This window comes from Sminthopsis crassicaudata, chromosome 6 (genome assembly GCF_048593235.1).
Source record: "Sminthopsis crassicaudata isolate SCR6 chromosome 6, ASM4859323v1, whole genome shotgun sequence".
Classification (NCBI taxonomy): Eukaryota; Metazoa; Chordata; class Mammalia; order Dasyuromorphia; family Dasyuridae; genus Sminthopsis; species Sminthopsis crassicaudata.
Window position 1 is genome coordinate 199,156,537 of NC_133622.1, and position 15,845 is coordinate 199,172,381.

Consider the following 15,845-nt stretch of genomic DNA (forward strand, 5'->3'; position numbering starts at 1 on the left):
ATAGCTTCTTGAATAGATAATGCTTCCACTAGGAGAGGCTGAGAATCAGAAAGGAATAAATCCATCTGAAAGAATTCGTTTCTTAAAGGGAGCACAATCCACATCATATCCACTGAGCCATCTGATTTCTACTAAGTAAAGAGCAAGGTATAGATTATGTTGTGTAGCAGATAGGAAGACTGAGTTTAGTCAAGACTTCCTGGAATTCAAATCTTCCTTCTCCTGCTTAGTAGCTATGTTACCCTGGGCAAGTTACTTAATCACTACATGCTTAGATAATTCCCTAAAAATGTAAATAAAGTATATAAGTAATAAGTGGGTAATGGAAGATTCCCATGCTAATGAATTCAAAGATCTGGTTATGTATACTTGGAAGTTAGATACTAGGTCTTTTGGAGGCCATTGATGGCTGGTGAAAAGGACAAACAGACAGTTAAGCGGAAGCATGATGTTAACCAATCTAATGAATTTTCCAATTAATTGATATGTTGTTTCCAATTAATATGATTATTAATATGATAATATAATAATGATAATATTATAATAATTAATATGATAGGTTGTTTTGTCTGAAGGAATTGGAAGCCTCCTTCCCCTTCCATGGAATAGCCACTGGTATTTAATAGGATAAGAGTACATAAGAAATGCCCAGTTGGCGTTTAGTTGGATTCAGGAAGATGGACTCTTATCAGCAGGATTGCTCTTCTTTATAAAGGTGAGCTAATAGATGACCTTTCTCTCTTTTGAACTTTTTATTTTCCTTGACTCAGAAGACAGGCTAAAGTGTGTCCTGGGCATGGGGAGTGGAACAGCAGAAACCTTTACCCTTTAGAAGAAGTTGATATAGAAGGTATAAGATTTGGACAAATAATTATTATTCATTATTGGATATTACTAATATAATAAAAATCATGATACTACTCAGCCAATAAATTTAGTTCTATACCAAATTAACTTACAGATTTAGTATTATGCCAAAAAAAAAAAAAAAACCCTACTAAGTAATTTGGTTTTAGGTAAATAAAATATTAAAGAAATTCATTTACAGGAAGAAAGAGTTAAGAATCTCAAGCTAAAATCATGGGGGAAAAGAGAAATTAAGATAGAATAGCACTTCCAGAACTCATTCTGTTGTAAATTAGTCACCATTAAAACTATTTGGTTCTGATTTTTTTAAAGATCATTTGAACAAACTAGATAAATGAAAATCAGATAAATCTTATTCAATAGTCCAATGTTCAATAAAACTGAGTCTATAAACTAAAAAAAAAAAAGTTGATAGTGACTTATGACAGAAGTATATGATAAAGAGAGTCATTTGTTTGCATGTAGCCTGAGAAGATATCATATATGTCCTGTAGATATCTATAGGCAGAAAAAAAACATAAGCTTGCCTATGTGGAAGAATTTTGAATTCAAGACAATTCCAGGCATGTACACAGATAAGAGAGATTTCTTGGAGGAAATAACTCTAAGGTCAAGAGTTCACAAGATGGGAAAATAAGTTTTTTTTAAAAAGACTTTTAAAAAATAAAGACTTTTTAAAATAGACTCTTTAAAAAAAAATAGACTTGAGATTAGGGCCTATTTATCCCAATTTGTATGAACCCTGTCTTCCTTCAAGATCTAGCCAAGGTCATTTAACATATATTTTAACATGTATAACATATATTGGATTGCTTGTCATCTAGGGGAGAGGATGAAGGGAAGGAAGAGAAAATCTGAAACACAAGACTATGCAAGGGTCAGTGTTGAAAAATTGTCCGCTCATATATTTTGAAAATAAAAAACTTTAATAAAAAAAAAAAGATCTAGCCAAGATCCCACCTACTATAAGAAGTCATTCCTGATCCCCCATAATTCTAGTGCCTTCTCTCTGTTAATTATTTCCAATTTAACTTGTATAAATCATTTTTTTTTACAATTGTTTGAATGTTGTCCTATACTTCTAGACTGTGAGCTCCTTAAGATCAGAGACTGTCTTTTACTTTTCTAGGTATCCCCCGCAGTTAGCACAGTGCCTTGCACATACTAGGCATTTAATAAATTGTATTGACTAACTGAACCTAGTTTGTGAAAATTTTAAGCTAAGGATTACATTTTTAAAAATGGCTCCTTGGTTCTATGCCAGCCTTTTTCTATTTCAGCAGGGACTGGTAGAAGGTGGAAAAAAGAGCCAGTTGTGCTCAGGAGTCAAAGTTTTTGTACGTTTGCCCATGTTACTTTAACCGTAGAACAAAGGTCATCCGATGAGTTCCAACTTCCAATAAACAGGCATACTGCCAGAGAAACAAGGATAATTTATTCACTATGATGAAATCACAGATATAGGCCCCCAAAAGGGCCAGACACTCTTCCAAGCTCTGGGTATACAAAGGCTAGAGCAAATTAGTAATTGCTCTCAAAATGTCTATGTTTTACTAAATAGGACAAAAGTTACATAAATAAGTTAATATAAGACACAGACAAAATAAATACAAACTATTTTTTATGCTAACATTGAAAAATCAATAAAGATCTGAGTAGGAAATGAGGAAGAGCAAAGGTGGACAAAAAAGAAATGTGGAACTTGGGGATGATATCAGGCAAACTGAGTGTTTGTTTAAGGAGTTTTGGATTAGAAATCCCAAGGAATTTTTTTTTTTTTTTTTTTTTTTTTTTTTTGAGGCAATTGGGGTTGTAACTTGCCCAGGGTCACACAGCGAGGAAGTGTTAAGTGTCTGAGTTCACATTTGAACTCAGGTCCTCCTGATTTCAGGGCTGATGCTCCATCCACTGAGCCACCTAGGGATTCTTAAATGAAGCATTTGCTAAGTGTTAAAGAGTAGATTGTTCCCTACTTTCTAGCAATAAGCATAGCACCCCCTCTTATTAACTCCTCCAATCCTTGCTCCTCCTACAGGCAGAAAAGATACCCAGGGGTCAATTAGCTACTTCTCCCTTCAGTTTTCCATGGCTCAGACAGATTTAAAAATTATCGCTTGGGAGCCCCAACTAGTATGCTCCTCAAGGGACTTGGTACCTTGGCTCCTGGGTCTGTCCACTGCTGGTATAACTGAAGCAAGTCACCTACCAGCTTCTCTCTCACCTAACGGGGATCATGCTTAAAGAATCAAAGGAATTTATTGATCCGTTAATAGGTGAATTCGGTTCTAGATCAGTGACTGTCATCATCACCAAGATCACTCCTGGCAGTAAATTAGCTTCACTGAGATGCCCATGTTAGATTGGCAGAGGGCAGAGAATCTTGCTCGTGTTCTGTAAAACCAAACGAGAAGGGCAGCTCTGTGCATGCTGAACAGGCTGGGATCTCCCTGGCTAATCTGTTATTAAATAAGTCAGGGTGTCTGAGCTCTGGGCCCCAACAAGGATGCTGATTTGATGTCCCCAGGCAGGGACAGGGCAGGGTTGGAGAAGCAATCTCTGCTTGGGTCTGAATGCCAGAAACTCCACGGCTTGGTGGGAAGCCAGATGGCAAAGGAACCTGGTGTTTGGGCTTTCCAGTTAGTGACGGAGCCAAAATTAGAACTCAGGCCTTTTTTATTCATCGTCTAATGAGCTTTCTCTTACCAATTTTGCCAAATGTGTCTCACAATACTACTGAAAGCCCCAAACAGATTAAAATCTAGTTGAGAAACATTTGAAAAATAAGTAAAAATCCAATAAATCATATTAATATACGATTTTCTAAGTTAATACGCAACCCTCTGGTATCCTTTTGTGTAGTTTAGTCACCCTGTTTATATTTCAGTTTGACATCATTGGGTCTAGATTATATATATTGCTTCTGCCATTTTTTTCTTTTTTAACAAGGCAGTGGAGTTAATCCAGAGTTACTCAGCAACTATGTCTGAGTCTGGATTTGAACTCGTGTCCTCCTGATTCCAGAGTGAATGCACTATCTACTGCATCACCTAACCATCCCGTTCTTCCATCTTTGAACATCTCACAGTTTTGCAAAGCAGAAAACCTCTCTAAACAAATGCCCTACAAGTAGGGATAGGCACAATAGGCAATGACTTGCTAGACAACGGATCTGCCTAGACCTGTTCCATGCTGATCTTGGCACCTAGGTATCCTAAGGCAAAAATGCCACAATCTCCTGGATTCTGAAGGAATAAACGGGAGGGATGGACGCTTAGCACAGGAAAAATGATAATAGCTAACATGGACGTGGCACTTCAGGACACAGCTGCTGAATCTTGATTTTGTAATTAAAGGAGCTGGGTTCAACTATTACTGCTCAATTACTTAACTTCCTTGGGCCTCAGTTTCCTTATCTTCAAGGTGGTCACTGAAGTCCGTTCTACTTCTGTGGGAACGGAGGATAGACCCCAACATAGTATTTTCACTTTTTGTTATTGTTTGTTTGCATTTTATTTTTTCTCATTTTTTTCTTTTTTGATCAGATTTTTCTTGTGCAGCAAAATAATTGTATAACTACATATGCATATGTTGGATTTAACCTATTTTTAACACGTTTAACATATATTGGATTACTTGCTGTCTGGGGGAGGGGGTGAGGGAAAGGGGGAGAAAATTTGGAGCACAAGGTTTTGCAAGGGTGAATGTTGAAAAATTATCCATGCAAATGTTTTGAAAATAAGAAGCTTTAATGATTTAAAAAAAAAAAAAAAAGATGTGTAGATCTAGCTGATTTTTCTTAAGTAGCACGATGAATAAATACGGAAATATGTTTGGAAGAACTGTACATGGGGAAGGGGGAGGGGAGTGAAGAGAAAAATTTGAAGCAAAAGCTTTTGCAAAAGTGCCTGTTGAAAACTAAACATGTATTTGGAAAAGTAAAACCCTATTAAAAATAAAGAAAAAAGAGATGATAGGCCTAGGATTCCCTAATCTAACCTCGAGCGTTCTATCACCTTTATAAACTAAACACTTCCTGAATCCTGATCAGACAAGGCTTAAAGCGTTGCCCTTTGTACCATTGTGTTTGCTGGGGCTGGGCGCTCTCCAAGAGCACTTTAAACTTTATCTCATGGACCAGCACTTGCTTTAAAAAAACCTGCGGGGGACTGTCTGACCGAGCGCTGGAGATTGTTAGGTCCCCGCCATTGTTTCTCTATTGTTTTATACTTAACCGTTTTTTTTTCCGGAGAACCTCCCCCCTGCCTCCCCGAGTCTTCGGGGCCTCCCCGGGGTATTCCACAGAAAGTGTCAGTCACAGCGGCTCCCCACGCAGCGAAGGCGGACCGCGGCTTTCCGGGTCGGCTCTTCCTTCTCTTCCCGCCACTCCTCTTCTCCCGCTGGTTTTTTCCACTACTCTTCGGGCTTTGCAACGTGTCCCGCCTCCCTCCCAGCCCTTAAAGTTGAACAAACAGGAGACTGTTCTACCCCAAATTTATTCCCCTATGAAAGAGGGCTCACATGGTATTTCCAAGGTTCCCAATCTCTGACTCTTGTCTCCTTGTCTCTCCCTCCCTTCCCCCATCTCAACATGTATTTCTCTTTCTCTTTGTTTGTTTTTCCGTCTCTCATTGGGTTTCTCTTTCTCTCCCTTCCTTCCTTCTCTCCCTCCCCCCTCTCTGTCTCTCCGTCTTTGTGTGTCTCTTTGTGTTTCTTTCTGTCTCTGTTTCTGTCTCTTGTGTTTCTGTCTCTGTCTTTCTCCCCATTTTTTCTCTGTTTCTCTCCTCTCTGTCTCTCTCTTTCTCTGGGTGTTTGTTTCTGCCTCTGTCGATGTGTATGTATCTCTCTTGTCTGTCTCTGTCTCTCTCCCCTTTCTTTCTCTGTTTCTCTCCTCTCTGTCTCTGTGTTTCTTTCTCTTGGTGTTTGTTTTTGTCTGTGTGTGTTTCTCTCTTTCCCCTCTTTTACTCTCTTTGTCTCTTTCCTCTCCTCTCTATCTCTATCTGTCTCTCTGTGTGACACACACACACACACACACACACACACACACACACACACACACACACACACACGGTAGCCTGTGGTCTTCAGGCATCCAAAGCCTCCCATCAGGGGCCTGGTTTCCGTACCAGCTCAGGTTTCAGACCCACAACCTCCTCTTATTACTGAGTGCAAGAATGTCCCTTGATTTGCTGGGCTGGATTCTTGGAAGCCCCAGGAACAAAGAGTTGATTGCTGGTGACTTACTGCTTGGTGTGAGTCCCCGCAGTTTGTGTGTGTTGGGAGGAAGGGGCCTCTAGAACATGGCCCTCTGTTCTGAAATTTTTTAGCCCCTTCCAGTCCATTCTAAATGAATTTCTTTGACTGAGCAGTGGACTTTCACTCTACACACTCCACTGATAGAACCCACTGGGTGGATGCTGATAATCCTAAGGGACATTTCTGGCCTTTAAACCTTTTCCCCTTTCTAGGTTGGTGAAAAGGAACACTAGTCGATCTGGTCTTCCTCTCCTCCCAATCACCTGATACCCAGGCAACCCCCCAAAATCACAGGCAGACAGCCAGTTGGAGAAAAGAACAAATCTGTTTTGTATCTTTATTTTTCTCTGACACATAACAATCCTAAAAATAAAGGAGGATCCTGAACTTTCCCAAGAACAGTATTGGCTGGTCCCAAAACCAGTTCGGTCCAGAGCCACAGGGAAGAGAATGGAGACTTTCTTTCTTAGGAACTTTTTTCTATTGGGGAGGGTGTGGGGTGGGCAGATAGAGGGACAGGTGTGTCGGGGATCTAGAGCCTCAGGGGCAGAGGAAACCAGGGAGCCAGCAAAGTTTTCATGGAGAGGTTTAGCTAAGGGAAAAAATACAGCCATGACTCATTGTGGACCTCAGTTCCTCCCACACTGTACTTTCCCTTCTAAGCACGTCCATGTCTTCTCAAGGCAGCCCTGAGTGCTGGGGGAGCAGAAGCTGAAGATACTTGGCCCTGAACCCAGGCAGCAGAATATCATATGACTGATATGATCGTGCTTAAAGGAGACCAATTTAATAATAACTAGCATTTAGGTGCCACTTTAAAGTTTGTAAAGCGCTATACATGTTATTTCACCCTCAAAACGACTCTATAAAACATTATTATTCCCATTTTTATAGAAAATGTGGGGAAATTGAAATTTGTCTAGGTTGATTTCCCCCAAGATCATGTGGCAAGTATGAGGGGGAGCATTTGAATTTCTGACTGCTTGACTGCATGGTCTTTGGAGTTCCACCTATCTATCCATCCTACCACCCAGCCTCCCAAGAATCATAAACTCCACTGATGAATTGTTAAAGTTATAAGCCAGATTAAAATGAATTTAATTTTTATTGAAACAACAACAATAGCATTTTACAGCACTTTATTATTTTTTCCAATAGTATTTTATTTTCTATTTACGTGTAGTTTTCAACTTTTTTTTGGTAAGATTTTGAGTTCCAATTTTTTTTCTCTCCCTCCCTTTCCTCTCTCACAAGACACAAGCAATCTGATATAGATCATACATGTGCAATTATTTTAAACATTTCCATATTAGTCATTATGTAGCACCTTAGATATTTGTAAAGTATTGCATATTATCCCCATTTTACATATAAGGAAATTGAGACTAGGAAAGGCTGAGTTAGCCAGTCACACAGCTAGATTTGAACTCAACCCTTCCTGACTCTAAATTCAGCCACTGCCTCACATAGCTCCCTCTAAAAGTTGTCTAGGTGTGTTTACTTTGTGGAATGGGCCCAAAATAGTATAAAAAACCTCCTGAGATCTCTCCAAGCCAGAAAACCTTAAATACGCTACGGACCACTCCATAGCCATAAGAGGATATAATCATACTTTAATTGGTGATACTAGATATTCCATTGAATGATGGTTTAAGAATCCTTTGAAAAAAAAGAATCTTGGGAAAAGATGCTTCTTTGGGACATATTTTATTTGACAGATTCTCACTAATTCCTGAATGCTCTCTGTACTAGTCAGGCCCCTGCATGGTATGGAGTGGGACCTTATGTGGTGGTGTCCTCAAGTGCATTTGGAAATGATGCTTTTGTACAAATGCTAAAATCAAATGAGTAACTGAAGATAGCTCTGTATGCAAACACTGAGGTGATTTTAAAAGTTTCTTGTATCCAGTTTAAAAAGAGTAAAAGAGTACTGAATGTACAAACAGAATTTGGATTTTAATTCCAGAATTGCTATCTGTACAATCTTTTTTTTTTTTTTTTTTTTTTTCCCCTGAGGTTGGGGTTAAGTGACTTGCCCAGTGTCACATAGCAAGGAAGTGTTAAGTGTCTAAACTCCGGTTCTCCTGAATTCAAGGCTGGTGCTCTATCCACTGCACCACCTAGATGCCCCTGTACGATTTTGAAGAAAACTCTTAAATTCTCTGTGTTTCAGTGTCCTTACTTGGAAAACAAAGGGGCTGGAGTAGATTAGGCCTCTTAAAATTTTTCCACTTATGATCCACTTTTGCCCTAGAAATTTTTATGTGACCCTGGTATAAAGGCATATAAAATAGGTATACAAATCAAACAGGTACTGATGATAAATCATAATTTTGTGACCTCCACATTCAGATACATGACCCCATATGGGGTTGCGAACCACAATAAGAAGCCGAGAGCTACGTGATCTCTATGATCCTTTCTAGTTCCATATCCTGAAATTCTTTGATTTGATTTCTCTTATAAGGTAACATTTTTGGAATTTGGAATTAATGTGTTAATAATGGCTTTGAAAATTTGAATTCTATACTCTGCATTCCCCTTCAGTCTTGTGTACAATATTTAGTAGTCTGGCCAAAATTTAAGAGTATTTCTGGTTTGCCAAGGAGGGCAAAATTGCCTGACAAGAGAGTCTGCAGGTATAAATAAAAACATCTTTTATAATTAACACCTTTTATAATTGTTACTTTGTGTCTGAACAAAAGCACTCTGCTAGTATCTGCTCAAATGGGTTCTCCACTACATCTACAATCACTTACTGGCCTAATGATGCAGAAACTTAAAAAGAATTCTTCCATGAAATGTTAATAAGGAATCCTTTTTTCTTTTTTAATCTCTTGATGTTCTGGACACAAGGAATGTACTGCAGATTGCTGTGACCATCTGTTAAACCTCCTATGACTGCCTCAAACAACTAGAAAGGAAAACATGACCTACTTCTACTGCCAGTCTTTTGCCTACAGCATTGCAATGACCCAGCCTCTCAATTTCATATGCATTTTTCCAAAAATAAAAATGGAGAACAATAATGTCTTTGGCATTGAGGGGACAGAAGCTGCCTCTGAACACACACCATTCCTTTATTCCAAACGCTTGTACATCCATTATTAGGAGCCACTCAGTTCATTTGTTTATAGTTCTGGACCAGTAGGGCACCTACTAGGAAACCCCAATTAAATACAGAAACTCTCTTCATTATTGCAGAATGAACAACTTCCAAAAGCCAGAGGAAAATGAAGGACTTTAGGAGGCAGGTGATATTTTCTATACTGATAAGGAATTTAGGAGAAAAAATAAGATATAGAGTCAACAATTGCTCAAGAAGATGGTGTTGGAGAAAAGAATTTGTCCTTAAGAATGATGAGAGGGGGGGGGGGGGGGGGCAACTAGGTAGCACAGTGGATAGAGCACCAGCCCTGAATTCAGGAGGACCCAAGTTCAAATCTGGTCTCAGACACTTAACACTACTTAGCTGTGTGACCCTGGGCAAGTCACTTAACCCCAGCCTCAGGAAAAAAAAAAAAAAAAAAAAAAAGAAAAGAAAAATAAAGAATGATGAAACCAGGGATTCAATTGAGTTCAACAAGTGTTTATTTAGTGCCGAATATGGGATATAAAGACAAAAACAAGATGTTCTTTAGTATCAAGTTGCTGATATTCTACCAGGGAGTTTTAATGCATATGAAGATAAATAAATATACAACACGAACAAAATGAATACAGAGTAATTTTTTTTAGGGGAGGTAAGAAATGCTAATTACTGAAGAGATCAGGAAAGTGTAGGAGGAGATGTGCCTGAGCTGACCCTTGTGTCTAGTTATCTCAAGATCATTTATTCAAGGAGAAAATATAAAATCAGTGAGGAAAAATAAATAGGAGCCAGATTATATAGTACTTTAAAGACCAAACAAAGGAGATGCATTAGATCATAGCAACAGATAAACATTGAAGATTTTTGAGCATGGGAGCAACATGGCCAGACTTTTACTTCAAGAATGTCAATTTGGTAGATGGGAAAATGAAGAGACTGGAATTAGGGAGATCAATTAGAATACTTCCACAATAGTCTGGCTGAGAGGTGATGAGGGTTTGAATTAAGGTAGTAAAGGGAATGAAATGAGAGATATTGTGGAGGTTCAGTAAGTCACTGGATTGAAGAACAGACATGGAAGTAGAGGGAGAGTGAAGAGTTGTGGATGGTTCCAAGGATGTGAAGTTGAGTGACTGGTGCATTGATAGAATTTGGGGGCAATTTTGTATATGTTGAATTTGAAATACCTGTAGGACATTCAAATGGAGATGTTGTGTAGGCAGTTGGTAATGGACAAGAGCTCACAAAAGAGGTTAGAGTTGGTTATGTAAATCCTATCTTTTTAATTATTTCCTTTTTTTCTTTCCCCCTCAATTTTTCTTTATTCTTCGGCTCCTTTTCCACTTTCTACAATCATGCTCAGAGCTATACTATCTTTTTTCCCCCTGAGCAATTGGGATTAAGTGACATGCCCAGGGTCACACAGCCAGGAAGTTTTAAGTGTCTGAGGTCAAATATGAACTCAGGTCCTCCTGACTTCAGGGCTGGTGCTCTATCCACTATACCCCTTAGCTGCCTCTCTACTATTTTTAATATATCTTTCATTTGCTCCTGTTATATTCTCAAGATGTTTGTACTAATTTTACCTGTTTTATCTTATTCTTTCTATTATTAATATCTTTTCTTTTGGTTTATTTGCTTATGCTCAAGATCTTTAATAACTTTTATTCCTCCTGGGTTTTTGATAAATATATTTTTCTTTTTTTTTCCCCCTTATTGTTTACTTTCTGACCCCTTCATCTTACATAGTGGTTCCCTGGGGGCTGGACCTCAAATCCATTTTCTCTTTCTATGTTGGGCAAGGGTTGGGAGGTAGACTTGAATTCTGTTGCAAGACATTGTAATTGGGCAGCCTTTTGTTGGAGAATGGTAGGCAGTAGGCAAAGGGGTACTAAGTGATTAAATTAGGGGTGAAGGGTTATCAGCCTTCTCAGTTAGCTCATTAAATCATTACCTTGTTAGGGTTCTTCCTGTCCAATTAAAATTGACCTGCAAGTCCCCAGTCAATTATTCTTATCATGGATCAACAAGATAGTGCTTTGTACTCTCACCCATATAGTGTTCCCTAGCCTCTAGCTTCTTAAATTATGGTTTGTGATTCCACATGTGGTCTTGTAACTGAATAGGGAGGGATATTACAAAATTATGATTTATTATCGGTAAATGTTTGATTTTATTTAATTAAAGCTTTTTATTTTTCAAAACATATGCATAGGGGGCAGCTAGGTAATGCAGTGGATAGAGCACCAGCTCTGAATTCAGGAGGACCTGAGTTCAAATGTGATCTCAGACTTAACACTTCCTAGCTGTGTGACCCTGGGCAAGTCACTTAACCCCAGCCTCGGGGTTTGGGGGGGGAGAAACATATGCATGGATAATTTTTTTAACATTCACCCTTGCAAAACCTTGTGTTCCAATCCCCGCCCCCCTTTGTTCTACCTCCTCCCCTAGATGGCAAAAAATCCAATATTTGTTAAACATGATAAAAGTATATGTTAAATCCAATATATACATGCATATTTATTTTTTTTCTTTTTAAAATTAATTTTATAATTATAAATTTCTTGACAGTATATATGCATGAGTAATTTTTTTAATAACATTATCCCTTGTATTCATTTTTCCAAATTTTCTCCTCCCTTTCCCTAGTCCCTCCCCTAGATGACAGGCAATCCTATACATGTTACATGTGTTACAATATAACCTAGATACAATACATGTGTGTAAATACCATTTTCTTGTTGCCCATTAAGTATTAGATTCCGAAGGTATAAGTAACCTGGATAGATAGACAGTAGTGCTAACAATTTACATTCACTTCCCAGTGTTCCTTCTCTGGGTGTAGTTGTTTCTGTCCATCATTGATCAGCTGGAAGTGAGTTGGATCTTCTTTAAGTTGAAGATATCCACTTCCATCAGAATACATCCTCATACAGTATTGTTGTTGAAGTTACATACATATTTATACAATTATCTTTCTGCACAAGAAAAATCAAATCAAACCGAAAGAAAAAAAAATGAGAAAGAAAATAAGATGCAAGCAAACAACAACAAAAGAAGTGAGAATGCTATGTTGTATTCCACACTCATTTCCCATGGTTTTCTCTCTGGGTGTAGATGGCTTTCTTCATTACTGAACAAGTAGAACTGATCTGAATCACGTCATTGTTGAAGAGAGCCACATCCATCATAATTGATCTTCGTATAATTTTGTTGTTGCCTTGTATAATGATCTTCTGGTTCTGCTCCTTTCACTCAGCTCAGTTGATGTCAGTCTCTCCAGGCCTTTCTGAAATCATCCTGCTGATTGTTTCTTATAGAACAATAATATTCCATAACATTCATATACTACAGTTTATTCAGCCATTCTCCAATTGATGGGCATCCTCTCAGTTTCCAGTTTCTGGCCACCACAAACATTCTTGCACATACAGGTCCCTTTCCTTCCTTTAAGATCTCTTTGGGATATAAGCCCAGTAGCAACATTGCTCGATCAAAGGTATGCACAGTTTGATAACTTGTTTAGGATACTTCCAAACTGCTCTCCAGAATGGCTGGATGTATTCACAATTCCACCTACAATGTATCAGTGTCCCTGTTTTCCCACATTCTGCATTACCTTTTCCTGTCATTTTAGCCAATCTGAGAGGTGGTGTGCAGTGATGTCCCAGAATTGTCTTAATTTGCATTTCTCTGATCAATAGTGATTTGGAGCATCTTTTCAGGTGACTTCAAATAGTTTCCATTTCTTCATCTGAAAATTGTCTGTTCATATCCTTTGACCATTTATCAATTGGAGAATGGGCTGAATATACCTCTTTTCAATATCAGAGCCAAGTAAAAATTTCTCAGGCAAAAAGAGGTCACAATTAGAAAAAGTCTGAGAAGCCTTGCAGTAGCCCCCCAGCCAGGACCTCCCCAGTCCTATAAAGGATACCAAATCTTTTTCCCATTGGAGGTCTCTGAGGGATTGTTCTCACTTTCCACAGGGGATAAGTATACTTTCCCATTTTTCTTTTTACCAGAAACTAATAGTGCTATCCCTTAGTCCTCTAAGCTCCTCCCCCCACCGGCATTGCCCATTGACCCCTGAGTATTGTTGTCCTGGGCCTGACTCAGGCCAGCACTTTGGGAATTTAGATTCAATTACGGAACAAAATAAAACATTTAGAGATCTTTCAATAGTTAACAAAAAGGAGATTTACTTAGCTATAGCAAGAAAAAGATGTTTAATAATTATAGACATTGTGAACCTCTTGAGTTGATTCAGCTGAGGGGAATTCCTTTGAGTTCCCATCATAATCTGCTAACCAAGAATCAGAGAGTCTTTCTGGAGCTCTTGTGGCTGCTTTGTATTCAGAGGACCAGAAAGTGATATCAACAGCTTGATCCAACTAATGCTCTTTAAGGGAAAATAAACCTAATTTGCAAAGAGAATAGGAGTTAGGAGATTGATTTTACCCTAGTGTCTCGTGGCAGAAGCAATTTCCAGGGGCCAATTAATTCTGAAGGACTCATTCTGGGCCTGCTTTTGTTATGTGGGAGGCAGCGTGCATTTAGGGTTAGGGTTAGAGTCGGGAGGCATTTAGGGTGCTCAAACTTTAGAGTTTCCTGCTCAGAGTGAAAGTGCAAACTAGATCTCTTTTAAAATTGGCCCCTCTATGGCCAGAGGGCTATAAAACTTTGCATACCCTTTGCATACACTATCCACTTTGCTGTACTCTATGAGTCTTCTCACTCCATTAGTGAGTTACTGCTGTTGCCATTGGGGTCTGCTGTTACTGTCATTAGTGATGTCTCTCTCCATTGCCTTCTCTTTTAGGGTCAACTGTTATTTCTGTGCATTTGATCTCTGTCCCTGGTCAGTGCTTTTACTGTCCTCCCGCCCCCTAAGGCACAACTACCACTATTTTTTATTTTCAAAATATATGTAAAGATCATTTTCAACATTCACTCTTGCAAAACCTTGTGTTCCAAAATTTTCTCCCTCCCTTCAATTAATCCAAACTATATTAAACATGTGCAATTCTTTTATACATATTTCCACATTTATTATGCTGCACAAGAAAAATCAGATCAAAAAGGAAAAAAAAAATGAGAAAGAAAAAAAAGCAAACAACAAAAAAGGTGAAAATACTGTGTTGTGATCCACATTCAGTCCCCACAGTCCCCTTTCTGGATGTAGATGGCTCTTTCCATCACAAAACTTTTGGAAGCTTTGAATCACCTCATTGAATAACTGCTATTATTGCCAGGGGCCAGGCCTGCCATTGCTGGGCCCTCCCTGACTTTCCCTTACACCCCAACAGGGGGAGAAAATTCATAGGTCTGCTACTGTCACTGCCCCCTGATTCTGGGAAGGCGACATAAAGCAAGAGCAAAATAAAAACAGAAAAGCCATAAAGCTTTTCTTCAATATGCAGATTTTTACTGGGGTGGGGAAGGTTCTCTACTAGCCCTCCTAGGGAGTCCTAAAAAGAGTTCCCAGCTCAGAGTTAAAGTGCAAACTAGATCTCCTTTAAAATTGGCCCCTCTATGGCCAGAGGGCTATAAAACTTTGCATACCTTTTGATGTAGCAGTATCACTCCTAGGTCTGTATCCCAGTGAGATCAATAAAAAAGGGAAAAGGACCCACATGTAAAAAATATTTATAGCACTTTTTTTTTTTTAATGGTAGCAAAGAATGGGAAATCAAGGTGATGCCCATCAATTGGGGAATGGCTGAACAAATTGTGGCATATGAAGGGGATAGAATAGCATTGTGCTATAAGAAATGAGCAGTGAATTTCAGAGAGCCCTGGAAAGATGTACACGAACTGATGCTGAGTGAAGTGAACAGGATCACGAGAACATTGTGTGATGATCAAAAGCTCTTCTCAACAATACAATGATTTGAGACAATTCCAAAAGACCCATGATGGAAAATGCTATTAATATCCAGGGAAAGAGCTAGTGAGTCTGAGTGCAGGTTGAAGCAGATTATTTTCACTTTTTTTCCCCCTTTCTAATAGTCTTTCCATTTTCTTCTGATTCTTCTTCTACAACATAACTCATATGAAAAGGTTTCTTTTAAAAATTAGCTTCATGTCCCAATTAAAATTCCATTTTATATAGGAAAGTGAAAACCCCCCTTAATTCTAGTACCTTCCCAAGGTTAATTATTTTCTATTTACATATAACTTGCTTTGTTTATATTTGTTTGTAATTTGTCTTCCTGGTAAGCTCCTTGAGAGTATGGAACAGTCTTTTGCCTCTTTTTGTCCCTTCCCTGTTTAACACTGTGCTTGGCACACTGTTTTTCTTAGGTCCTTTTAAACCCTCTCTCACTCTTCTTGACCCCTTTGAATTTTCTTGGCAAAAACACTGGAGTGGTTTGCCATTTCCTTCTCCAGTTAATTTTACAGATGAGGAAACTGAGACAAACAGGCTTCTTTCACTTGCCTAAGTTCCCAAGTATCTGAGGTCAGATTTTAACATAATAGGCATTTAATAAATATTTATTGATTGATGGATGGATGTAGTCTTCTCTTTTTCAGCAAAGGATCTAGGTTGCTATTGGCGATTTGTATTTATATCCCCAATTCCAGAAAAGTCTATGGGCTCCAGGAGAGAATCAAACATTTTCCTTTCAAA